Here is a 9,704-nt window from a genome sequence, read left to right on the forward strand (position 1 = left end):
GAGCCACTGTTAAATCATTCAGCAGATACTTGATTATGAGTGCTTATTAGGTTCCAGGCACTGTGCTAACTCTTTAGAAACCTGGCCGGATAGTGCATAATTTTATTTGCAAAGTAGGTAGAGCCCAATATCAAGGATGTAAGTGTTTAATTTGAAATGCCGCTTATTTAGAGAGTATTTCATGTGGGTGCAGATCTAAGAATAAATTCCAGTGGGGCTTGGGTCTTTGTGAACCATATAATCATAACGGTATTTGATTTACCCTTTTTTATTTCTCAAGGTTTGGGACTTCTCTGCCTTAAAGATTTTTAGCCCATGGGGTTCCTGGCTGGCTTAGTCCATAGAGCATGGGACTCCTACCCCCTTTTTTTTTTTTTAAGGTTGGGGAGGAGAGTGATGGGCTGAGGGAAAGAGAGACTCTTAAGCAGGCTCCACACCCAGCGCATAACCGACTGGGCTCAGTCTCAGCCCTGCGATCATGACCTGAACCAAAATCACGAGTCCAGTCCCAACTGACTGAGCCACCCAGGTTCCTCAAGCCTGGGACTCTGGATCTCAAGGTTGTGAGTTTGAACCCCATGTTGGGTATAGAGATTACTTAAAGATTTTTAGTTCTTAAGATGTCCCAAATTTGTAAAGTTGGTCAAATGAGTGAAAACTTTATAAGAAAGGGTTTTGAAAATGGGTTTTAATGATGTTTTGTCCTCAAATTACTACTCATTTCGCCAGTCTACATAGTCCAGGCTACTGAATCAAATACTGATTTGTAATTAACATTATAGTCGTCCCTTTGAGTTGAGAACTTTTCTCTGCCTGAGGCATAGTACAATATACCTAGATACTCCTCTCTTTGCCAAGCTCATTTTGAAATACTTTCCCCTCCAAATTGGGAGTCCTTTGCTTCATCAGTTTGAAGATGCTCAAGTTCTGAATTAGAAATGTGACATTCACCATTTTTAGTATTAGTGGAACTTCTATGATTTGTAGAGAATTCCCATGAGCTTAGTTGTCCAGTATTTCACCTTCAAAAGGGAAAACGTACTGAGATAAGCCAATTCAAAAGCAATTTTTCCTAGACTTTTCCACATGAATTCAAGTTGGATATGAGATTATTCAAGATGCTTTTTTTGCGATTTGAAATGTTAGTTTAAGCCAGTGCTTCCCAGTTTTTCTTTTCACATCACAGAAAATACTGGTATGGCTTTGGGGGCAGATTGAAAGGAATTTGGAGCCCCTAACAAGGCTGTTCACCTAGCTCTTCTGAGTGTCGGGGTCAGGATGTGTTATTTTTTAGAGATTTTATTTATTTGATAGAGAAAGGAGGGAGAAAACACAAGCGGGGGTGGGGGTGACAGGCAGAGGGAGATGGAAAGACAGGCTCCCCACTGAGCAAAGAGCCTGAGGTTGGTGGGGGGGGGGGCGCTCCATCCCAGGACCCTGGGATCGTGACCTGAACCTAAGGCAGCTGCTTAACTGACTTGAGCCATCCAGGCACCCCACGATTTCTGTGTTAAAAATATACACACACAGGCATTTTTGTAGTATAAAAAATTAGATTATGTTCTAAGAGTTTGGTCCAAAATTTGGTTTGGTGAAGATCTCCTAATGCAGCTAAAACTAGTTTTATTTGCCAGTGACTGCTTTGCCAGTAGCAATCGTTGACTTGATTATTTGCCCTCCATACTTCTGTTGTTTCTCAATGTAAGACTTTGGATAGTCATGTTTGTGTACTTTTTTCCTTTGTTGAAGGGAAACTGAACACTTTAACCACATATCATCAGTGTCAATTCAAAGCATTCTATAGAATTCATTTATTTATTTATTTATTAAAAGATTTTATTTATTTATTTGACAGAGATCACAAGTAGGCAGAGAGGCAGGCAGAGAGAGAGGAAGGGAAGCAGGTTCCCTGCTGAGCAGAGAGCCTGATGCGGGGCTCCATCTCAGGACCCTGGGATCATGACCTGAGCCAAAGGCAGAAGCTTTAACCCACTGAGCCACCCAGGCGCCCCTCAAACCATTCTAAAACTTTTAAGATGAACAAAATGTATAAATCTTAAATTCACTCCATTTAATTTTAATCACAGTTGATTGGTTATTTTCCCCTAACATGTTTCTTCCTTTCCTTCCCTTCTTTCCTTCTTCCTTCCTATATGTTCCATTTTTTAAAAACTTATATTGGAATAATTTTAGACTTTTGTGAAAATTGTAGAGTTTTCATATACTGGTTCACTTTGCTTTCCTCAAATGTCAACATTTTATATAACCATAGTATGATTATCAAAAACACTAAATATTGGGTTGCCTGGGTGGCTCAGTGGGTTAAAGCCTCTGCCTTCAGCTCAGGTCATGATCTCAGGGTTCTGGGATCGAGCCCCACATTGGCTCTGCTCAGTGGGGAGCTTGCTTCCTCCTCTCTCTCTGCCTGCCTCTCTGCCTACTTGCGATCTCTCTCTCTGTCAAATAAAATCTTTACTTAAAAAAACTCACTAAATATTGATACAGTACCATTAATCTATGGATCGTGCCAGTTGTTCCAGGAATATCCTTTTTTCTCTGGCTCTGCCTCCAGTCCTGGTTCCCATATTGCATTAAGTTGTCTTTAGGCCTCTAGCCTGTGAGTTCTTCAGTCTTCATTTTTTATGATTAACACTTTGGGAGAGTATTGGCCAAGTATTTTATAGAATGCTCCTTGAATTTTATTTGCCTCCTATTTTCTCACTATTAGATTGAGATTATTTCTCGTTAAGAATACCACAAGAGTTCAGGGCCCTTCTCAGTGCATTGTATAAGGATACATGATGTCCATATGTCTTATGTACTGGTGATGTGGACTTTGATCACGTGGTGTAAAGGTAGTGTCTGCCAGATTTCTCCATTGTATAGTTAACTTTGCTGATTTTCCCCTTTGTAAATAATAAGTAATTCATGGAGGGGTATACTTTCATGCTATCAATCTTCGGTTCATTAATTTTGACATCTGGATTGTTACTGCTTATGACAAATACTACTATGACGTTTGCCAAATGTTTATTTGCTAGGTCTATTCTATATTTATGCTAATTAGAATCCTGTAAGGAGGAGCTGTGACTTCTCCCCCATTTTTTAACATTTGTGTCAGTGTGGACTCAGGGATATTTAATTCCATGGGTCAGTGCTATCATTTATTTTTTGTTGCTCAAATTGTCCCAGCTCTGGCAATTGGGAGCTCCTTTAAGTTGGCTCTTGTGTTTTTTTGATATGTCCTCAATGTTTTTTTGGAGCACTTCCTTAATTTCTGGTACAATATACCTAGATAGATGTTCCCAGCTTGTCTTGTATTTTCTCAGCCCCAACCCCATTTTTCCAAGGAATAAAGGTTCCTTTTATTGGAGAATATTTAGAAACCATCCCTTGATTTTTTTTTTTTTAAAGCAGTTCTTTGTTTTTAAATATTTTATTTCTTTATTTGAGAGAGAGTGAGTAAGCACAAGCAGGGGAAGCAGTGGGCAGAGGGAGAGGGAGAACCGTGCTCCCCACTGAGCAGAGAGCCTGAGGTGGGGCTTGATATCAGGACCCTGGGATCATGACCTGAACTGAAGGCAGACGCCTGACTGAGCCATCGAGGTGCCCCTAAAAGCAATTCTTTAAATTGCACAAGATTATTAAAGTCAAGTTTTTCTTACTGATGTAGGTGGAGAATGATTTAGTCTAACCAAACACCTAACCATTCATTTCTTCTCTTGTCGCAAAGCACTATTATATATGAATCTTCTGGAGTTATGGAGAGGCCCAGTGAATGGGTTGGCTTGTGCCTTTCCATAATTTCTTCTTTTAGTCTTACAGAGATCCAAAATGTTAGAAGATCTGGTTTACACCCCAGCTAAACTACTTTTGGGGTTCAGAGGTTTTTCTACCTGCAAGAAGATAAATGGTTATAAACTGAAGTTCTCAGTTTTTCATTAGAGTTAATATGGCACTTGGATATTGTTGATTATTTTGACTTTTATTTGAAAAATGATTTACAGGCAGTACTGATTTACGATGGCTGGGCTTGAGATTTTTCAACTTTATGCTGGTGCGGAAGTGATATGCATTCAGTAGAAACTGAACTTTGAATTTTGATTGTTTCCCAGGCTAGCAATATGCCTGAAGATATTTTCTCATAATGCTTGGGCAGGGCTATGGCGACTGCCAGCCCCATCACCTGATCAGAAGGGTAAACAACAGATACACTTAAAACCATTTAGTGCCCACACAACCATTTCGTTTTTCATTTTCAGTAAGGTATTCAATAAATTGTATGAGGTATCCATCACTTTATATAATAGGCTCTATGTTGGATGATTTTGCCCAACTGTAGGCTAATGTAAGTGTTGTGAGCACATTTAAGATAGGCAAGGCAAGATGATGGTGGTTGGTAGGTTTTGTGCGTGCGCGTGCGCGCGCGCGCACACACACACACACACACACACACACACACATATTTTTTTAAGTTCTCTCCATACCCAAGGTGGGGCTTAAACTCAATCCCAAGAGTTGTATGCTACACAGCCTGAGCCAGCCAGATGCCCCAGGTAATGTGTATTAAATGCATTTTCAACTTAAGGATATTTTAAACTTAACAATGGATTTATCAGGACCCAACTCCATCTTACCTTTTTTTTTTTTTTTTTTTTTTAATTTAATTTATTTGAGAGAGCACGAGCAGGAAGGAGGGGAAGAAGCTGACTCCCTTCTGAGGAGGGAGCCTGGTGGGCTCCATCCCAGGATTCTGGGATCATGACCTGAGACACTCAACTGACTGAGCCACCCAGGCATCCCATGGACCCAAACCCATCTTAAATCGAAGATGTCTATTTGAAATGTGGTTTGTACCATGAATGTAGGACCCTTGAGTAATAGTGTCAGTAGGATTCTTTTTTTTTTTTTTAAACAACTTGATTGTTTATCCCTCCCCTCCCCTGGCCCCCACTCTGGAAGTAATGCCACATACAACAGTGTGCCTTATTCTTACCTCTGAGAAGCCTTTCTTTAGAACTGTAATATTTATTACATTTGCTGGGCTTTTGCATGTGGATGCCAGACTGGTTGTGGGGTAGGATATCCACAGCGAGATTAAGTGGATTGGAGAAGGTCTCACAAACCTGCATGGCTCTGCTCCCAGGTGTCCGAGACTGGCTCTGCTGCCGGGCCTAGGGGGGAGCTGAGGACCAGACTTCGTGGCCCACGGGAGGCCAACCTACGTCCTGATAACCTGATTCTCATAATCCGGTGACCTGGCTTGCTTTAGCGCCCTGCAGCTGCTCTGCATAACCTTGTTTTTGTACGCTCTTCCCCTTGCCCTGATGGAAGAGCTATTTTACTGCCAGAGACTGGGTTTAAGATGGTGTCTGTCCCCCTGAGCTAAATCCCTTCCTTTCACAGATGAGCTAGGTGGCCTGAAGGACGGGGAAATGGTATTTCATGCTACCCTGCTAATGGCGCAAAGATGACCTTAGTGTCACATGGTTTATTGTTTCCTTTTACCTTTTAAAATAATGCTCAAACGTATGGCTGGCTAGCTGAAGGTTGGAAAGCTGTTACTCTGGACCCAACTGCTGGCCGTAAGAGCTGTTCCCCTGATCAAAAAAAGGGAAAAAGCTAAAAATTGCTCTTCCCCCAAAGTTGCCCTTTAATGGAAGCTCCTTGAAGAAACTATCAGTTTTGCTGCTTTGTCCAGTTTTTTGCCTGAGTGTACTGTTTTTTCCATCTATTCAGTCTGTTTTTTTGTGAGCCCCTCTGGGATGCTACTGTTGGGCATTGGGAAGAAGAAATGAGTAAGATTCGTGTCCTCACAGGATCCAGTTTAAGGATCACGCTGTAGTATTGTTTGGAGTTTTGGGAGATACAGGGTTCTCCGAGAAGAGAAGAGCGGCATCTACCCAGAAGATTGCCCTTTCTGTATTGTATTTTTATGCTTTCCTTTTTCTTACTTGGTGGAAACCACAGGAGCCCCTTTCCTCTTCATCTTGCTTTACAGTGGCAGCTCTCACTCCTAGCTAGGCAGTCTGCTCCAACATTAGTGCTCTGGGATATTTGGCAAGTCAGCGAATTGCTCTGCACACATTTCCTCATTGGAAAGAGGAAGCTTGTTGATACATGATTTCTGCAGGGATTTAAATTCATTTTAACTAGTAGTGCTTTTCTGATGAAAGAAACAAACCAGATAGTTACATATATAGCGTAAAAAGGTGTATATGTTGGTGTAGTAGTTTGCTGTTTACCCTTCTAAACTTCTAAAAAAATTTTGCTTTATGACATATACTCAATATATATGTAGAATGTGTATATCCTTAAATATATATAATCCCCATAATTTTAAATTATTTTACAAAAATGGAATAATATCAAATCATCTGCAGTGTCCTCCTTTAACCCCTGCCCATCACATTTCCATGGATTTTCTATTTTGGTCTGCTAAAGAAGGACACAGGTCTTCTATGACAATCCAATTTGAATGGCTTTAGCATCCTGGGATGAGCAGCACCCCAAGGGCCTACATCTCTGTCATCAAAAGCAACTTGGGGGGCGCCTGAGTGGCTCAGTGGGTTAAGCCTCTGCCTTCGGCTCGGGTCATGATCCCAGGGTGCTGGGATCGAGCCCCGCATTGGGCTCTCTGTTTAGCGCGGGGGCCTGGTTCCTTCCTTCCTTCTCTGCCTGCCTCTCTGCCTACTTGTGATTTCTCTCTGTCAGATAAATAAATAAAATCTTAACAACAACAACTTGGCAGAAGCATGTTCTAAACTTGTTCTTCTGGAATCCAAACTTTTCCAGATTTCTTCTCCCCTAAAGCCTTTCAACCTGAAGAGTTAGGCATTCCATTTTTAGATGACGGCATTCTAAATCAAAGGAAGTATAGGGCATGATCTGGTCAGGTGGGTGAAGAGGAAGCCAGGGCTGGATAAGGGGGATATTGTGGGGAGGGCTGGCACTTGGGGGGACAGCAGAAAATGAAAAGCTCCTGCCTTCAGTGGGACTCCAGTTCTGGTGGAGAGACAAATTCGTCATGTATTGATGAGTGCTCCAGAGAACAGAACACAAGATAAGCATCTGAGGCTGGAAGAACATCCAGCAGAAGTCCAGAGAAGCGAGGAGGAAAAACAGGTTGGGTAAGACTTTGAGAAGAAAGCAACCACTTTGGACAAAAGTGTATCTACTTTTCATTTTACCTCACCTTGCCTCATGTCTCTCCTATCCCATGCTTGGCCACAATCCCCCTCCACCTTATCGTCACCATCAACTCCCTGCCCTTTTCTCTCATTTCATCCATTTTAACTGACAAACCACAATCCGGGTTACATACAACTCTTTACTACCTACCTGCTCCTGTGCCATTTAGAGTGGTTGGGAAGAAACATGCAACTAGGGTCCTATTTTAAATTCACGATCATCAGTCTCAGGAGGGGAATCACCGACATTTTCCCCGCTATTCACTTTCCCACTCACGAGATTAATCATCTCATACCTTCTTCTCCCTTTCCTGAAAGCTCCAGCACCTCAGATCCCACATTTACTCTCAGTTAAGACTTTACTTCCTGGGGTGCCTGGGTGACTCCGTCGTTACACGTCTGCCTTCAGCTTGGGTCATGATCCCAGGGTCCTTTGATAGAGCCCCACATCGGGCTCCTTGCTCAGAAGCAGGCTTTCTCCCTTTCCCACTCTCCCTGCTTGTGTTCCCTCTCTCACTGTCTCGGTCTCTGTCAAATAAATAAAATCTTAAAAAAAAAAAAAAGACTCCCTACTTGACTGCGGAAGTTGAAGCAATCAGAATGAAACATCACAGACTCCCTTCACTACATCCACTCACACATTGTAGATCAGTGTTTCCTGAAGCCTGGTTTGTGGGCCAGCAGCATCAGCACCTTTGGGAGCTTGTCAGATTGGGCCCCACCTAGACCTACTGAATCACAAGTTGAGGGGGTAGGGCCCAGTATGCTGTGCTTTAATCCATGCTCCCGATGATTCTGATGAACCTTCTAGTTCATACATGCTTCTGCCCTAGAAAATCCCTTCAGCCCTGCACCAGAACTTCCATCTCTCACCAACCCAACAACATGGCTCCATCCAATCTCCCCTCTTCCATATGCCAACCTCACTTCTTTCTATTAGATCATTCTTGTCAGAATACAAACATTCTGTTGTTTCTCCTCTTTCTTCCATCAGTTACCACCCATTTCTCTATTCTTTGCAACAAAACCCCAAAGAGGAAGCTGTTACCCACTGGCTCCATTTCTTCTTCCATTCTCTCTAATCCCTTCCAGTCAGGATTTCATCTTCTTCATCCCAGTGAACTGGTCTCGTCAAGGTCATGAATGACCTCACGTTGTTAATTTTCAGTCCTCATGACCTATAAACAGCATGTGGCATTGTTTCCTCCTTGACACAACTTCTTCTCTTGGATTCTAGCATAGCGGACCTCCTTTGATTTTCCTCCTGTTTCACTGGTGTTCCGACTTAATCTCCTTGACTGGTTCCTTTTCTGCTTTTTGTCCTCTCCATACCAGAGTGACCCAGAGCTCAGTGCCTGACCCTCTGCACTCACTAAATTTCACCCAGTCCTGTGGCCCTGAACACCATGCATCAGTTCAAACATGTCTCCTGAACTCTGGTATATTGGACTGCCAGCTCAGCCTCTCCACTGGATGTCTCACCAGCAGTTCAAACCCAACACTTCCAAACCCAAACCCCTTCCTTCCTCATCTGTCCCATCTCCTTTAGTAACAAATTCATCTCTTCCGTTTCTCAGACCAAATCCTGGGAGTAATGTTTGACTCCCTTTCTCACATCCTGTATCATGTTTGTCAGCAAGTCTTATTGGTTGACCACTTCTTGTCACATCTACGGGCCAAGTCTCTATCCTCTCCCACCTTGATTGCCACCATCTTGAAGCGGTTCTCACTTCCACTTTTGCTTCCCACAGTCTGTCCTCCACATGGCAGCACAGAGCTCCTGTGAACATGCACGTCAGATCATCTCACTTCTCAGCTTACACCCTCTCATGGCTCCCATCTCACTCAGAGTAAAGGCCAGAGCCTTCTGTGGCTCACAAAGCCTATGCCATCTGACCTCCATTCCCACATTCATCTCACCGTTCTCCAGGCTTGCATCTGTACTCTTCTCTGTTCCACTCACCTTTGCCTCCTCAAGACCCTTAAAACATGCCAGGTTCCTGTCAGAGGGACTTCACCCAGCTGTGTCTTCCACCTAGAACACCTTTCCCCATACATCTGCAAGGCCCACTCACTCCTTCACCTCCTTCAGGTTTCTCAGCAGGGTTGTCTTATTGGTGAGGTCTCTCCTGACTACCCTGTTTACATTCGCTGTCCCTGTTCCCACACTGCCTGTCTCCCTTGCTCTAGGTTTGTAGCGGTGGGTCTGAAATGATACTCACACCAGATCTGTCTCTTGCCATTCTGTGGTGGAGAGTCAAGAAAGCTAATAGAAAAGAAAGAAAGAAAGAAAGAAAGAAAGAAAGAAAGAAAGAAAGAAAGAAAGAAAAGAAAGAATGAAACAGAAAGAATGAAACAGAAAGAAAGGAAGAAAGAAAGAAAGGAAGAAAGAAAAGAAGGAAGGAAGGAAGGAAGAGAAGAAAGGAACAAAAAGGCAAGCTAATAAAAAATTGTCAAGGGGCGCCTGGGTGGCTCAGTGGGTTAAAGCCTCTGCCTTCAGCTCAGGTCATGATC

The 9,704-nt window shown here is 42.9% G+C and overlaps 1 long non-coding RNA gene across 1 annotated transcript; it reads left to right on the top strand.

Annotated features, from left to right (window-relative positions):
- The first annotated feature begins 749 nt into the window (after window positions 1-749).
- LOC116871295 lies at window positions 750-9,673 on the top strand. The gene is made up of 3 exons (XR_004383366.1): window positions 750-1,038; window positions 6,188-6,190; window positions 9,649-9,673. It is a non-coding gene; the product is annotated as an uncharacterized LOC116871295 (long non-coding RNA).
- The last annotated feature ends 31 nt before the right edge of the window (window positions 9,674-9,704 follow it).

Source organism: Lontra canadensis, unplaced genomic scaffold (genome assembly GCF_010015895.1).
Source record: "Lontra canadensis isolate GAN:19392208 unplaced genomic scaffold, GSC_riverotter_1.0 scaffold25, whole genome shotgun sequence".
Classification (NCBI taxonomy): domain Eukaryota; kingdom Metazoa; phylum Chordata; class Mammalia; order Carnivora; family Mustelidae; genus Lontra; species Lontra canadensis.